Source organism: Mandrillus leucophaeus, unplaced genomic scaffold (assembly GCF_000951045.1).
Source record: "Mandrillus leucophaeus isolate KB7577 unplaced genomic scaffold, Mleu.le_1.0 Scaffold16, whole genome shotgun sequence".
Taxonomy (NCBI): domain Eukaryota; kingdom Metazoa; phylum Chordata; class Mammalia; order Primates; family Cercopithecidae; genus Mandrillus; species Mandrillus leucophaeus.
In genome coordinates this window covers 8,572,057-8,589,186 of record NW_012101587.1, presented here as the reverse complement: position 1 = coordinate 8,589,186, position 17,130 = coordinate 8,572,057, and the positions used below count along the sequence as shown (strand labels likewise).

General features: G+C 32.7%; 1 long non-coding RNA gene across 1 annotated transcript in view; it reads right to left on the bottom strand.

Annotated features, from left to right (window-relative positions):
- The window catches only part of LOC105536512, a 35,801-nt gene extending 20,405 nt beyond the window's left edge, over nucleotides 1–15,396 (bottom strand). The window contains exons 1-2 of the long non-coding RNA XR_001005602.1: nucleotides 15,298–15,396; nucleotides 8,049–8,183 (exon numbers count right to left, since the gene is read on the bottom strand). This is a non-coding gene — a long non-coding RNA (uncharacterized LOC105536512). The remainder of the gene's footprint in view (nucleotides 1–8,048; nucleotides 8,184–15,297) is intronic.
- Nucleotides 15,397–17,130: the final 1,734 nt, after the last annotated feature.

Genomic DNA, 17,130 nt, shown 5'->3' with positions numbered 1-17,130 from the left:
AAGGGATTCATACTTTCATGTCCTCAAAGAGAATATTTTACAAAGAATGGGAAATCAAAGATAATGTGACAAAAAGAAATAGCCATGCATATTAGACTGGTAGTGTTTCTTATTATATAACCCAAAATGAGAATATGTTTCTAATGTTCAATAAATGCACTCAATATTCCATTAAGTATTTGAATTCCTGTTGATTTTTTTACTTTTTTCTTTTCCGCCCAAGTTTCTATTAATTTTCTGTGTACAATCTTCTTTCCACAAATCTCATGTTCAATCCCTGTGAGTTTTAACCTATTAGAACACATCTGACCATTTAATTGTTCTCTTAGGAATAAAAGACAAGTTATTCTTGAGTTTCATCTTTATATCTGGTGTTTTTTGTTTGTACATGTAGAAAAAATAGAATATTCCTTTACTTTTCTTGCACTGTAACTTTAACTAACTACATGTAAATTAATGCTCCCATTTAACTGATTTGGGAGGAGAGTTGCTACAAGTCTACATGGCAATTTTGGCCTGATGATTTCCTAACCACTAAAATTTACTAGAAATGTATCTACTCTATATATTTGACTGTTTAATACAATTATTAAAAAATGAGTAAGGAATTTTGAGTACTTTTCTTTCATAATTAGGAAGAATGCTAATCCTATTTTGTTATGCCTTTTATATTTCTTTGTCATAACCTCTCCCTCTCTCTTTCTGTCTCACTCTCTGTCTCTCTGTCTCCACACACACAGACACACACGCACATGCACGTATTTCATACAGAAATGAGTATTTAAGGGTTTAAATTAATAGTTGCCTATCCCAAAGGGAAGGCTTAAAGACAGAATCATGCCTTTATATCTGAAGACACCATAATAAATCATTTTAGAAGTGGAAAAAGCAAAGACTTAGTGAAGATATTTTGGCTGGATTAGAAAATAAATGCTGTACCTGTATTTTCCAAATTTGAAAAGTAATACTGCTTTTCTACAGGGCTTTGGATGGCAATAAACAGTTGTATCTAACACTTTTGTTATTAATTAATTTTCTGAAATTTAATAAGACAAGAAAAGTAAGTTGTGGTTTTATTTCCCCCTTTTTAGAATAAAATGTTGCCTACCAGTTTACTGGAAAGTCATCTACAGAAGTCTAAAATTATTTCCAACATCACAATACAAAACCTATTATTTTAATATATATCATCAATAACATCAGGGTACAACCTGTAGCTCAAAAGTTTTCATTCAAAATATCACCAAAAATTGTTTTTCTTTTAATACTTTAAGAATTTTCCTTTGGTTTCATCACAATATTAGTATATTGTATGTACACAACAGCTCTGAAACATATATTTGTAAAAATAAAAAAGCATATGCTTAAATACAAGCAATTAAATTATTTTCCTACTAGAACTTAAGATAATCACATGTGCTCAGGTTCTTTATAAAAAAGAAATATCATATATCAAATAAATTTCAAAATCAAGTCTTTATTTTTCTCTTTAATAAATCATGTCCAATCATTCCCTAAGATGCAGTGTATCTATCTTTACGTAGGTTCCAGAAAGCTCTTGACTCTTAAGCCTTTAGTGTTTGAGTTGATTTTGGAAGCGCCGCAGTGGGTGTCTACTGCAACCCAAGATGGGAACACAGAGTCATGGAAAGACAGAACCCCTTGCTCAACTTGCCCTTTTAGGTTTACAGGCACTGCGTGGCTGCCAGCATAAGGTAACCAGAAGCATGAGGAATGAATAATTTGTGTAGCTTTGTCGAATCTTCTAAATCACAGGCTTTTATTTTTCTATGTTCTTATTAATGTTTGTGTTCACAGTAATTATTTTCACGTGGTAAAAGTACCAAAAAGGATGAGGAGTGAATACATTTTATAAATACCTATTTGTAAAAGTTTAATTTTCCATTTTCTCTTTTGCTTTCGGATACTTGACAAAATAGCTCACATACATGAACAAAATGATGAAGCAAGGTTATTTATAATAATTCCACTGCAATTAGAAAAAATGAAGCTCAAAGTTCACATGCTCCTTCTGAAATTTAAAAAAAAAAAAAGATAGTAATCAATGTCCTAAGACTTGAAAATGTCTCCAAGGCATCATACAATTTGTCCCACTTCTCCCAAATCTCCACTTTTCCCTTTGATCAGCACATAAAACAACTACTCATCTCATATCTAACAAAAATGTCCCGTTGCTGTTTCCCATGCTGAAATACCGGATAAAATGAGACTGTAGATGGAAACAACATGAACAACCAAGCAAATTCAGTTCAATTATGCCTCTGCTCTCCATCTTTCAAAAAACCACAAGTTAGTAAATAAATAAAACACCCACCTCTGCCCTCTAAGAATGTGTAAGGAAATAATAAGACTGTTAGTCTCCTTGAAGGCATTACCACTGTAATGCCTACGTATCGATCCATTCTCAGCCTTCCTTTTGGGATAGGGAGTTGTTCATAAAAATCCATTTAGATATTCCCTTCTATACATAATTCTTATAATTCTGTCTCCCTTAATCCCTCTGTATACATGCCCACCAACATATTTAATGAATTTGACTCTCAATACGTATACAAGAACTGAAGACTTCGACATAATCTGAGATGCCTTCATGCAAAGGTTAAAAGAAAGCAGTTTCCTTCTGTTGTAAATGTTTTGCATTTTCTCAACATGCATTTATCAAAATGCATGCATTTTAAAATACCATAGGAAATCTATTAAAAGATGATTGATGAATTGTTTTGCAGTTGCATAGCCCAAAGCATTTCCTTTTATCCAACTAAGGCATTACCCATAGGGCACTAGGTTTAGAGAAATAAAAAACAGCGCTTTGAGTCTCTTGCCAAATAGTGGCAAATAATGCCTTCCAAGCTTATGAGCTTTAGTGAAACAGCTATAGTAACTGTCATTCACCCATAGATTCATTCTTCATTCTGAGCTTCCACACACTCACCTGAAGGCTTATGATGAAAGGCCGCACTAAGTAAACCTGAAAATCCCCCTGTAAGCTGGCAAGAAACTCAAAGCAACTAAAAAATGATTCATTGTTCAGAACATCATTTTTTATTTGCAAGAGAGTGGAGAGCCATGACTGAAACTAATGGCTGTATGAAGAAGAGAACAAGAAAGAAAGGTAAGAAAGAAGACTATATAAAATAATAACTTCTTTTCTTCCGGGTTTTCTTAATGGTAGCTTTTTTGTTATATCTTGGTGTAATAAAAAGTCTGATTTCATTTTGTCTCAAATTTTCAGCTGACTATGTTGAAAAATTTTAAGGCCCCACTCCTGTCACTGCCATCTCCTTCCTCTTATTCCTTACCCCTGGGCAAGCTGGTAAGATGGCCCTGTACTCTCTCCTTTGTCTTCATTGGGAAATTTAAACCATACAAGCCCATTTCCACAAAAGGAGAGTCTCAGCCCAGTCCTACACCCCAATCGCAATAAAAATGTCAAAGCAGTCCTCTTTCTATTCACCTTCTCTCTGTAGCTCAGTTTCAAGCTTACTGGGGCCTAGTGCTGCTGTCCTCAGAACTCTCATTATATGAGGGAAAACAGTTTTTATATGAGCTTGGTCCTTGTGTATCTGCATCCTTCCTGGCATTTGATCCAGTATTTGAGTGGGGACGCGACCCCGTTTCTTCAGTATGTCTACAACATTTAGTCTGATAATTTAAAATTCACTAAATTATTTTTATCTAAATTGTATGGAATATAAGTTTAATAATGCCATTTAAATTATACACCAATAAAATCATTTTTGATGCATTCTTCAGAACCTAAAACCAAATTCTAAAAAAAATTGCAGAGAATGCTGTATTAATTTTGTGCATAAACTGAAGCAACATTCTTCCAAAAGAACAGATGTGGCATTATCCTATGGAATCTACTCACAGGTACATATAAGTAGTGATTTTGAGCTAGATTGGGGATGGAGAAAATATATTTATTATAAACTTTTAAAAACTTATGCATACGTTACCTTTTACAAATATTTTAAAGACAGTTTCAATTAAAAAACCTACCTTTACTACATTATAATGTAGGAGGAAAAGATAGTAGTTTTAATTAAAATACAATTATGCAACTATTAACAAAATAAATAAAGGATGTCTTTACTCGTGATCTCGAGGATACTGATGAAAACAATAATAAAACATATAGGTGAATATTAAATATAATATTTGGCAGTAAAAGTAAAAATAAACTAATAAGAACATGGAGGCAAATAGTATTTTGGAATCTTAAATACAAATATATTAGTATTAATACAAAATAGGTGATTACTATTTTTAGACTGGATGAACAATACACAAATGTGATGTGTAAGAGCATAAAGAAAAAAGAATGACTTCGGCCGAGCACAGTGGCTCACGCTTGTAATCCTAGCACTCTGTGAGGCCAAGATGGGTGGATCACTTGAGGTCAGGAGTTTGAGACCAGCCTGGCCAACATGGCGAAAATCCGTCTCTACTAAAAATACAAAAATTAGACGGGCGTGGTGGTGCACACCTGTAATCCCAGCTACTCAGGAGGCTGAGGCAGAAGAATAACTTGAACCCGGGAGGTGGAGGTTGCAGTGAGCTGAGATTGTGCCAATGCACTCCAGCCTGGGAGACAGGGCGAGACGCTGTCCCAAAAACAAAACAAAATGAAACAAAACAACACAAAAGAATGCCTTAGAATGAGGATATAGGAAGACTTCAAGTTCTCTGTCTTTCTCTCTTTCTCTCTCTGTCAATCTGTGTGCATGTGTGTATGCAGGCGTGCGTGAAATTTAGCTCCAGGATTGGCAAGTGCAACTGTGGCAAGTCCATAATTTGTAGGGCAGGCCAGCAGCCTGGAAACTGCAGTCTTGACAGAATATTTTCATCCTTAGGGAAACCAGTTTTGTTCTTAAAGCCTTTCAGTTGATTAGAGGAGGCCTGTCCAGATTGTCAAGATAATCTCATTTATTTAAAGCCAATTGATTACAGATGTTAACCGAATCTGTAAAATACCTTCACAGTAACTAGATTAGTGTTTAATGGAATAACTGGATACCAGAGCTGTGATAGCTTATTTTAGGTGTCAACTTACCTGGATTAAAAAATGCCTAGAAATATGGTAAAGTATTGTTGGGTGTGTCCGTGAGGTCATTTCCAGAGATTAGCATGTGAGTGATGGGTGTAGTTGGGAAAGACATCTCCATATTGTGGGCAGGTACCATTCTATAGGGCAGGGGCCCAGAGAGCAAAAACAGAGAATAGGCAAGTGTGGGGATCCATCTTTCAGAGTTGGGATATACTCTTCCTCTTCTCTCTTTGGACAACAACTCCAGGCTCCCTGTTCTTTAGACTCTAGGATTTTCATCACTGGTTTCCCTGGTTCTAAGGCCTCCTAACTAACTGAGGCCACACTACCAGTACCCCAACATCTCCAGCTTGCATGTAGCCTCCATAACAACGTAAACAACCCTCCTAATAAATTGTCTATCTATCTATCCATCCATCCATTCCCATCTCTATTCATATCCTATTGATTCTGTCTGTGGAGATCCCTAATGAATACAGTAGCCTAGCTGAGTTGATATATAAAACTCATCATCACAATCTACCTGTTGTCAATTTGACATCCATACACATCTACTTAAACCATAACTAATCATCAAATACAGATAATAACAAAGTCAAATTTCCACCTAATATGATACAGTTATTTTACGAACAACGAAAAACATGCCAATCCTTTCTGCAGAAGATAATGCAATGCTTTGGATGATGCTTACTTCTTGACACTTCCTTAAATTAAATATTATGATGTATGGTTAACAATTATTAATATATTTCTGCAAGACTAGTTGATAAGAGAGAAGTACACCTAAGTATTATATTCTTGTTTTTGTATACACACACACACACACACACACACACACACAAAAGAATATTTATGTGACCTGATAAGGAAGAAATAGTTGCACAACCAACACTTCAAAAGGTGAACGAAATGTGGTGTGAAATTTTGCCTTATTTGCCATATTCACCTGACCTCTCACCAACTGACTATCCCTTCTTCAAGTATCTCAACAATGTTTTGCAGGGAAAACACTTCCACAACGAGTAGGATGCAGAAAATGCTTTCCAAGAGATCATCGAATCCTGAAGCATGGATTTTTATGCTACATGAATAAACAAACTTATTTCTCATTGGTCATAATGTATTGATTGTAATGGTTTTTATTCTGATTAACAAAATGTGTTTGAGCCTAGTTAAATGATTCAAAATTCACGGTCCAAAAACACAGTTAATTTTGCACCAACCTAATATTTCTTATATAGTATGTAAGATATATAAGATCGTATATACAATAATATTTTATTTTACTTCTGTAATTCATTTAAGCATGTTATACTTTTTGATGTTTTTCCACAATTTATGGATGTTTCCTTCTGTTTTTTTCGCTTCGTATATTTTTTTTCTATTTTTTCCCCATTCAGTTTCAGTTCGGTTTCTAAAGGTCTACCTTTCAGTTCACTGATTCTTTCCTTGGCTATGTGAGGTACACTGAAAATTCATCAAAGAAATTATTTTCTGTTATTGTATTGTGTTTTTAATGTTTTTATTGTAATACAATATACATAAAACAAAATTTACCTTTGTAACCATCTTTAAGTGTGAAATTCAAAGATATTATATACATTAATGATATTGTAAATCTGACTTAAAAGATTAAGACTGGAAATCACTACCTTATTTTACTTAACACAGTAACTACTTACAATAAAAAGTCTGAAAAGTTTACATTAGCTTGATAATATGCCTATTGGTAAACAAAACACTGCTTCTGTAAATCTTATAAGTGTTGGTAAAACAAATTTCTTTATCCTATTTTGAAAAGTCTTTTGAAATTACAGGATGTAAACCATTTCTTAAAACCCATTTGTTGGAACAAATATTCAAACAATTACTATGTTTATCATCAGAATTTAGTCTCGCAATATTCATGTAGTAGGTATTCCCTAGATTATAGGAAGGCCATTCCTTTAATAATTGAGCCTATTTTCATAAACTGTTCATTGAATAGTGAAGTGCTCAATACAGGAAAAAAAAATGTTTTCACATGTTTTGTCTTCTGCCCTCAGACAAGTGGAATTAAAATACCTAGAAATTATTTCGCTTAAAAAGATCACTTTTGCCATCTAAGACACGAACTTCTTATTCAAAACTTATCATAATTCATAACAGAATTTTTAATCTTCAATTTGATGTCTGCAAATGTGTATATATGTGAGTACATGGGTGTCTGTATGACAAGTTTTCTGTAGATTTTTTTCAAGATTACAATCCTTTAGAATTTCAATGACTCAGTATTTTTTGAATTCAAGCAAACTTGTCAATAAAAATTGGATTTTTTTTACACTAACCTAGATGTATCTATCTATTTGTCTATCTATCATTGTTATGTTTATCAGCAGTTATAAAATGCAGGCCTATAAACAACTTTCTTAACATAAAATAAAATGAATGATACAGTCTAAATCTCTATTTAAATTTAAATTGACTTAAAACTTAACTTTGTAGTTGAGGGACTCCATAAACGTTGAACTATGCTTTAGAAAGAATAAAGTATGAAGAAAGATATATTTAGAAAAATGACCGTTTTATAATAAAGAAAGATGAAATATGCAGTTAAGCTTTGAATTCTATTTTTGGAAATGAGTCATATTCAAAACATTGAACATACTTTGCTTATATGTTGTAGGCATGTTTTTAAAAAGTTAGACGTTGGCAGAGCGCCATGGCTCACACCTCTAATTCTAGCATTTGGGGAACTAAGGCAAATTTAAAAGTCTCACAGAAACTGTAAATACCCATATCCAACTGTACTCCATAAATCATTTTAATTTAAAGAGGTATCAGAAACTGAAAATATTAAAAATAAGACAGTATGAAGCTTCTGGTTCCCTGCAAAAGGTTTCTTCCCACTCTTTTTTTTTCTTTCTTTCTTTTTTCCACTCTTAATAAAAAATAACATATACACACATTTCCTCAATCCAAAAATCTGTTTTGCCTGGTATGCTCTTCTTCCACAAATTGATATATCAATGTCTTCAGAGTCAGAGTATTTCACCCCTTCATAAGTAGTCTTAAACAATTTACCTCTTGCTAACTTTGCTCCCTTTTACTCTATGAACTTGTATAAAATCTTAAAAATAAAGAAGAACAAAATAAATAAACATTAGCTAGAGAAAAAAAATCTTACTTATTTTCTGGATGCAAAATATCAAATCCAGTTGTCAAAGATTTTTTTCTTACTACTTTCTCATTTTTTTTCACTCAATGTCTGCCCCAACATTTTCTGTCCATAGCATTTCACTTTAAATCATTTTATAATTTGTTTTACTTTTTATTCAAAGATAGGTGCCTTGGAGGATTACACCTCCTATACTTTGTAAGGGGTTTGTTTAAAGAGTACTAAGCTTGAAGAGTAGGTTCTGGGGATCCAATGTACAGAATGGTGACTCTAGTTAAAAGCGTATTGTATACTTGAAATTGCTAGGAGAGTAGCTCTTAAATGTTCTCACCACAGAGAAATACACACAAAGATAACTATGTGAGGTGACGGATTTGTTAATTAGATTTATTGTGGTAATCATTTCACAATGTATATAAATTAAAATATTATATACGCTATAAGTATATGCACTTTTAAGTTGTAAATTTTACCTCAATAAAACTAGAAAAATAAAATAAATATTTAGCAATAAAAAATAATAATAATATGAGAAACAGACTTCAACATCTCTGGGTTAATTTATGCAATTATTTTAATAATGATGTTTATTGTATTTTTTCATGTACCTTTATAATCTCTCTAGGAAAATTGTCAGCATCGTTTGTTTTTACCTTTCATTAAGAGAGGAAACTATGTGTATTGAACATCACCACTGACACAATTACTTGCATGTTATTTCAATGTAAACTAAAAATAAATTATTTTTTGATAACATTATTTGTTTCATCAAGAACAGGAATTCAAATTTCCTTATCGTTAAGCAACATTGGTCTACATGGTTGCCTGCATAGCCTTCTTTGACTATTAAAAACAAATTAAAGATCACTGCCAAAAATAATTATCTTACTAATGACGGCAGATAAATCATTACAGAGTTTAAAATAATCAGTGTATTTACTAAAATTTCTGTTTTTATAATGCAATGACTTTTGAAAAATTAATGTTTCTGATTGCTTCATAAGATTAATCTTTGAGACATTTATGATATCTTAAATTTATGGACACTTGGCCATAAAGTGCTAGTCATGATTATTTTTTCAGAAACACAGCAAATATATTGTCAAAGAACTTGCTTTTTTAGTTAGAATTCATTGATTCAAATCTCAGTTCTTACACTTAAATAATTTTAAGCCAATTATTTAATCATTTCTACCAGTTTTCTTGTTAGTAAAATGTGAGTGACTGAAATATTTTCCAGGTCATAATGTTGTTATAAGACTAAGTAGTGTAATTTATATAAAAATTATGCTTATAGAGTGCTTGAAATTAGCACTTATTGAAATAACTATTATTACAATAATAATTCTAAGTAATTATTACTTTTGCCAACCTGCAATAACTTTACACCAACCTAAGAGTATTAAAAATTACTAGTTTTACTGGTTGTTAATATCGAAATCTACTTAAAACTATCATATTTTAACAATTTCTAAAATAGAATTTCAAGATTTTAATAAAATGTATAGTAAAAATAACTCCATTTAAATACAATGCATAAAATATATTTCATATTAGAAAACAAAAAAACTATAAATAAAATTGCATAGCTTTGCTAAAATTTAGATCTAATTCATCCTATTATTTTTCTAGGCTCCAATTGGAATATTTTACTCAAAATTAGACAAAATTCTAGAAAAATGTATGCAGGACAGGGGTCTAACAATTTAGTCAAGTCTAAAAAAAAATGTGGTATCTTCAGTTCTTACTGAATATTTTCTCAGAAGAATTTCTGCTGTGAACTTTAAAAGAGGCTCATTGTTTGATGTGGTGAAAGAAATGATCAAGACTGGGAAATAAATTTTATTCCTTATCATGGTATAAACAATTTTAAGCTTATGGCTTATTTGGAAGAAGGCGTAGTAGAGCGTAAGGATGCCATTTACTTTAATTCAATCTGAAAGTTAGGTAATGAAATATTCCTGAAGATATTTACTGAAATGAGTCTTAAATTCAAGTATCCTCCCATTCTGGAGTTAAAGACCTTAAAAGCCTATATTTATCTCTTACCTTCATCCTTTTTCCTAGACCCACCTTCCAATCTCAGACTACAGTACCTCTTAGCCCTTGGTAGATTACAAGGTTAATCTTTATTATTAAGGTGAAAGACACATTTTAAACTTTAACTGCAAAGAAAAATATCAACTTGTAAATATTAAGACAAAAATATGACTCACTGAATATAGAGATTGTGGCATTAGAAAATGGTGACTCAAGGTATTTTCTATTGGTGAACTTCTCTAAGAGCAGCTGAGATAGATATAGAACAATTGGCCAATTATTTTGTTTTTTTAAAATATGAATCTGTTTAGGAACTTTATGTGTTGCATTGAGAGGGCAAACCTCAAGTTTGACTAAATCATCGAGTTTCTGCTCTACCAAGATATGCCATATTCAGAATGAAACGTTGAGCAGAGGCTTCATTTTCAAAGCCATGCTGTTTACTTGTTTAATTTTATTTTTTAAAAAATATTTTGAAACTGGCTAACTCAATCCCAAATTAAGGAATAACTTGAAATACTTTAAAATGTACTCAGAAATGTTAGCTAATATTCTGAACAATTTACGAATGTAAATCCAGTTGACAATACAAATGGAATTAATTTTTAAAATTAACTTCATTTGAGTATTAACTATATATAATAAAATTGATTGAAGTGTAATTTAGACATACTACAATTCACACAGCAATTAACTAAATTTATCTGGACAGTTTCATGAGATTTTTTTCAAATATATTCAGTCGTATAAAACATCAAAATTATATTTAATATTTTTGTCATCTCCAAAGCTCCCACATGGCTCTGAATGTTCTGATCCCTTCCCTGACCTTGACCCTCCGAAGCAATTAATCTGTTTTCTGTAATATTATGTTTGTATTTTCGAAAGTGTATGTGAACGGAATGATACTTTAGGTATTCTTTGGTCTCACTCTCTCACCTAACATAACGCTGTCAAAATGCATATATGTTGTGTGCTAATCATCATATCCTTTTTCTTGCTAAGTATTCCATTTTACATCTTACATTTACCAAAGTTTGAAATATTGCAAATAAAATTTTTATGGGAATTTGTACAAGTTTTTGTGTAAACATGTCTTCATCTGTATTACGGAGTTATCAAATAATGAAACCTACACAGTAAGTGCATGCTTCGCTTTATAAGAAACCATCAGCTTTTTAAAAATATTGATTGTATCATTTTACATTCTATCAAAGCAGATTTCCTTTCACTCTTCATCTACACCAACCTTGTAAGGTCAATCTTTTTACTCTAGCCATTCTAGTAGTTGTGTAAAGGTATTGAATTGTTTCTATCTACATATACGAATCACTAAGTTTGAGCATCTTTTCTAGGGCTTGTTGGCATTTATGAAATACTCTGCAAATATTTTCCCATTTATTTATTAATGGATCATATTTTTTTCTCTTCATGTCCATAATTTTTAAAAAAATGTATTCTGAGGCCACAAAGTGCATCTTATTTTTTGTAGAAATTTCATAATTCTAGTTCTTATGTGATATATTTTAAGTAACATATATGCTATACAAAAAGGTTTGAGATACATTTTTTGCCTATATATATCATTTTCCCAGTATCATTTATTGAAAAGATTATCCTTCTTTCTAAGTGCAGAGCTCATTCCTTAACCATTAGCCCTTATTAGAATTCATTTGATTCTTTGTTAAATCATTCCTGTCTTTTTTATCTTTTGACATTTTTCTTCTTCTCTGATTTTTCTTTTTAATTTAAATCATTTAAAACTTACATTCAATAGCCTGTAACGCAATTATTTTACTACAGGTCTTCTATCTTCACTCTCCCTCTTTTGATAAGTTGTTTCTTCATGCATCTGGTAATCTGAGTCATGGGTTTGTCCCAGCCAGGCTTTATCCCCAGCAACCTCGTGCAGCCCGGCTAAGCATGTGCCCTCCAGAGCTGTAATATGGTAGCTATGATAAGTGCTCAAGTAGTATTGATGATTCATTTTCCATTCTGGAACATATAGGTAATTGACTTGTAAATTCTGATGCATTCTGGAACATATAGGTAATGCAAATTTAAGCCTTAAAATATTTTGAGTATAATATTGTATTACAAATTCTCAGTGAACACGTTGTATTTGTATAAGCCTTAAATGCAGTCTTTTTTGTTACCTCCATGTATCAGTAAACAGAATGTTTGAATACTCCCTTTCACTGAAGATGTAGCCATCAGGTGATTTTTGACTTTTGCATGAATCTAAGTTCCAACTTTCCATTTTTGAATGACCAAAACCTTCTTTTCTGCACCAAAAGGCTGTGAAAACACAAACCACTTGAAAACTAAGGCCACTAATCTAACCTCCTTCTATCAATTTACACCAGCGTTCTGATTTTCAGTTAGTGTTTTGTGTTTACTTTTAAATTTTACTTTCTTGTGAATTCTGTTAATATAAAACGATGCCTCTTTTATATTCAATAGAGATGCTAAGTCTTTAGTAGCATGAAAAATAGATTGCAGGTTATCTACAAAATCCAGAAAATAAAAGTCTAAAATCATCTTTTTATTTTATAGAATTTTCACAAAATCCTGGACTCTGTTTTATGTTTTCCGCATCTGCTTCATGTTTGTTTTTATTTATTTCTGGATAGATTCCCTTAACACTAAACAACATACTTTTTTGAGGATGTCATTTATTATAATAATATCTGGATATGTTGGAGAAGTCCATACCAGCTCTCTGTTGGCCAGTGTGAAACTTGATCCCTTTACCCTCACATAGAGAAGAAGACATATTCACCTAACTTTCAAAAGGGGACTTACTTAGATATTTGTGTCAGAGGGATGTTGTATTTGCTACTAATAGAAATCGCTTTGTTTCCCAAATACCGTAATATGTTTGATTGCCTCCGTGGTGGTCATTTGCCTTAGGGCTAAAATCTGCCCTTCTGCACCCTGTGCATTTTTAAAATAATGAGTCTTTGCAAGTATGTCTTCTAGTCATCTTTGTCAGCTGTTACCTGGCTAGTTCCTTCCAACAGGAGGCACTAGCAGGTGATTACAGGTCAGAGGAACTTCTGCCTTCTGGAGGCATCTTTCCATCAAGGCCTGTCAGGGCTCACAGCACAGAGTCTTATTCTCAGTCGTCAGACCAATATAACACCTAGGGCTTCCCAGCATCCCCCACAGTCCAGGGAACCAGGTGCTGTTCACACTGTGTTGATTCTTCCAGCTCCAGTGGGGAGATGCCCCAACCCTCACCAGGAAACACAGGCTCAGCTTATGACTCATGGGAGTTTCTCCATTTCTGACAAATACCTTGCTCCTCCTCCTTTCCTCCTGAGAAACACTACCTCTCTTTTCATCCCCAGCACATCTAACACCTTAACAAGAATTCCCTATATTAAATCTCCCTCTGTTCATTATACTAAAATGGGCTCTGTTTTATTGTGTAGACCCTTAGTGATACAATCCTCTAGATAATACAGTGACAGTTACTTTTGAACGTAATTCAGGCAATGTTGAAATCATTCATGCATACTGCCTTTATAAAAGGAAAAATCACAATTCCTAATAATATGTCATAAAAACATTTATAAAGACCATTTTAGTAAAATAAGTTAATAATCCAGTCTCAGAAAATTCATGACAAAGTCACATCTAAAAGGACGTTGAAGTTTAAAAAAAACACACCATATATCTTATAATTTTATATATAGGAAGTACAATATTGTCAGTAAAGTTTCAACATAAGAAAGTAATATTCACACATTCCTTTTAATCTTTTCTTATGCTTAGACAACAAATCAGTCAACAAATAACTACTAGCATTAATACCATGTCAATCACTGTTCTAGAAGACAAGTTCCTGGCCTCTGTAGCTTACATTCTAGCTGGGAAGCCAGGTAATAACATTTAAGGCAATTGTACAGTGATAATTTTAAATAGTGATGAATGCTATGAAGAAAATAAAATGTAAATAAAATAGTAAATAAACTAGGATAATATGATTTAGAAAATGGCTCCTTTTGAAAAGGTTGACATTTTAGCTCAATCCAGAAGGTCAGGGTGAAGAGGGACTGGTGGTTTCCACTGGAAGTGTGGCAAAGGAACTAGAACTGGGAATGTCTGGAATATGTTTTGTAAGTAGTGAATACAGTTTACTACATCAATGTGACGGTAACAGTCAATATGAGAATTTTGGCCTAAGCAACTCTATGAATGAAGGTGTCATTTAAGACTTTTTTGTTTTCTAGATAATTTGGCAAATAATAAGGACTTGAATTATATGTTACAGAATAGAAATCTTACATGTGGATTCTAGGCTTCCATGATATTTTGGAGAAAACTTTATGTAGAGAAAAGAAAGTAATAGGCTGAACACAAGGACAAAAAATAAAACATTCTATCAAATTTCACATTTTGGGTTTATACTTACTTCTGAATAGCCTAAGAAACAGGGATCACTTTTCTTATAATTATACTCTCTCCTCTTTTCCAAGTCTGTAGTTACCCTGTCTATGTGTATCTTTCACTGACACCGTCCATATACCACAGAACATCTTCTGAGGGACAATTCACATGACATTTTTTGGGTCTTTATAGAGAAAAACTCAAAATTTTCTTCAAGTCTTTGGGGTGGAAAATAATTGTGATATATGTACTACTGTTCAAAACAAAGAATCTGTAAATGAGTAATAGTTGAAGGTATATATTTTATAGTGTTAGCTAATATAAGGAAAATAAAGTCCCTTTATAAGTATCTAAATTTTTTCATCTCTGCATTTCTATGATACATTATATTATATGTGTGTATATTATAAATAATCACTAATAACTGTTCTATTGTATACTAATCAATAGTCTTGATGCCACTTAGATATCAATATTTTATTCACGGAAATAACAGATTTATTTTTTTGTTGATAGTTGAACCTAACCTGAGAAATTAAATATGAAGCTAAGATATCAGCTTGACTCATGAATAATTTATCATTCCTGTTTTACTAATTGTGAAATGAAAATATTTAGGTCAAAGATTTACCTGACATTCCTGTGGAATTTTGCATCCTCTGGTCTTTTTTATTCATTATTGCAGCTTTATGTTTTTCTGGAGATTTTGCCTACATCAGCTCTTGGTGGAATTTGCTTGCAGTTCATTATGACATCTGGGTAACATAATAAAAGAAAGCAAAGTTTTGAAATAATAGCTGTGTTTGCATCTTACATGCATTCTTGATATCATGGGACCCTTTTGGACACATTAGAATCCCAGGATACTGAAAACTTATGCAAGAAATCAGGTGCTAATTTATAATTTATTAACTCCCTTTTTGTTCTTGAAAGTATGAGATTGTAAATAGTTCTACATGGGATCTTTTTAAGACATTTCATTTATCATGTGGGTTAGATAAGCATTGCTATAAAACTTCTAATTTTCACAAATTAAATCAGAGATCTTTGATTATTAATTTACATATTTTTATCCTGTACATATTAGATATCAGCACTTGGGAATATCAGTGCCAAATTTAAAAAAATGTCACTATTATTATAGAGCCATATGGCTTAGGGAGAAAAGATACAGATAATAAACTAATTATGTCAAGTGATTTTGGAGCCATAAGTGCTATGGCAAAAGTGACATAGGGTAATGGGACTGAGGCTACCATGGTTTATATGTTTGTGTCCCTTCAAAATTTATCTTTTAAAATCCTAATCTTCAAGGTAATGCTATTAGGAGGTGGAGGTTTGGGAAGTAATAAGCTCCTGAGTGGGGAGCCCTCAAGAATGAGGTTTGTGCCCTGGACAACTCCTGTGCACCACATGAGGACACAAAGAAAGACACCATCTGAAAACCAGGATGCAAACCTTCCCAGACTCTGAGTCCACTGGCTCCTTGATTTTGGACTTCCCAGCCTCCAGATCTATGAGATGTAAATTTCTGTTGTTTGTAAACCACTCATTTTTGTGACATTTTGTCACATAAGCCCAAAAATAACTAAAACTTGGGACTTGGTTTGGCACGATAGTAAATTTAGAGAGACTGAAAAGAAAAATCTTTTCTGAGGAGAGAGTATTTTAGGTGAGAAAAGGAATATTAAAACGTAGAAATGTGGCAATCTGGAGAAAGAATATTCTGGATGGTGAGAAAAGCAAAGAGAAAGGTCACCAGAAGAAATTGAGCGTTGTCTGCTTCAGAGAGAGATAGAAGCCTGGCATGGTGGGCACACAGGATGTGAGGAGAAAAGGAGAAGCTGCCAAGGTTTTGTATGTCATGGTTAAACTTTGCATTTTATTCAGGTTTAATACAAAATGCATTGGTGTGTTTGAAGCAGTGTGACTGTCTGATTCATTTTACATTTTATACATATTACATTATGCATAGCACATATAGAGAGGAAGACTTGAGAAAAGCAAGAGTAAAACCAGGGAAAATAGTTGACAGATGATGGCAGTAGTTCAGATGATACTTAAGAGAAGTGAAATACAGTGTTTAAGAAATGATATCTCCAGAAACTTAATGGTAGATATATAATAGGGTGTCTAAGCCACATAAAATTATGAGTATGGCCTCTGTGTCTTTCTCTCTCTCATCTCATGGTATGTTCTAATGAATACATACCTCCTTCATCACTTTTTTTTTTTTGCTTCAAATCTCCCTCCTCTAAAAAGTTCTTGCCCTCACTAGGACCGGCTACCTCATGTCTTTGTGATTACAGATTGTTTTAAAATTTATCTGGCCTAATAATTGATTAGGATATTCTAATTCAGTCTATAGGTGTTGTAGGTCATCACTTAAGGCAGAGCATATAATTGGGTAGCAATAATTCAGACACTCACCCCAATCTAAAGGGTTCTAAAGAAGAAAAATCCC